The following is a 975-nucleotide window of genomic DNA, read 5'->3' as shown; positions in this document are numbered from 1 at the left end:
AATCTAATATTTTTACATTTGAGTTGGTGGACTTTCACATAGCACTGTCCACCTGTAGCATTCCCTGCCTGAAGGAGCTATCAAGCCAAGTGCTGTGCAGGATTGAAGTATTTTATATGCAGTAAGGACAGCCAGAGCTATGCAAGCTAAGATAATAAGTGTAATCAAATTTCATACTCCAAGGAATACACTGATTGCCTCAGGGATCAGTAAAAATTTAACTCCATATCCTTAGCTTTCATGCTACTTCATGCAAGCAGAGCAGCTGTAACAGGGCAGAAAGTCCTCTAAGGCATCAGTTATTGTCCACTATTTGTAGCAGGGTACCAAATTGTATAGACCAGTAGTTCAACAAACTAAAACCTATAGAAGAGAGAAAAATCTTTGATGTTATTCAAAAAATGACAATTCAGAGTAGGAGATCTTCTACACTGGAGCAGTTTAAATTAAAAAAAGGTTTACTTGAGACTCTTGTGTTTCTTCGATTTGTATCACTTCATAATCCTAAATACTTAAGTTCCAATCTCCTAGTTAATATTTCTGCATGGAAATGTGTGTGTAAAGCTGTTGGCATCAATCAGGTATTCTCTGTGCCAAATCCTGGGTCATGCAAACCCTTCATCACACCACTCAAATTGGGGAGCTAAAGCACCAGCATGACATCTCGTCATTAATTATTGCATTCCTTTGTTTCTTGATTTGTGAGATATAAAGACTCTGTGGGTACTTTTGAGCAGGCTATAGATTCATTTGTGAGCCACAGCTAAAGCCACCTCCATGTTTTTCTGTCCCTGTAAGGTTGCTGGGGAATCCTGCTTTCAGCCCTCTTGGTGTATCAGGTTGGTGTAGAAAGTGCAATGTGTGTGACTGATGTCTTTGGCATGCACTTGGGACAAAGATTACGGTTTAGTTTAGAGGTACCCAATTTCTGATAGTCCTTTTAAACATAAATAAGGACAAAGTTGTAAGATAACA

This window comes from Lepidothrix coronata, unplaced genomic scaffold, assembly GCF_001604755.1.
Source record: "Lepidothrix coronata isolate B3197 unplaced genomic scaffold, Lepidothrix_coronata-1.0 Scaffold231, whole genome shotgun sequence".
In the NCBI taxonomy this organism is placed as follows: Eukaryota; Metazoa; Chordata; class Aves; order Passeriformes; family Pipridae; genus Lepidothrix; species Lepidothrix coronata.
The sequence above is the reverse complement of the archived record's forward strand: the minus strand, read 5'-3'. Positions refer to the sequence as shown.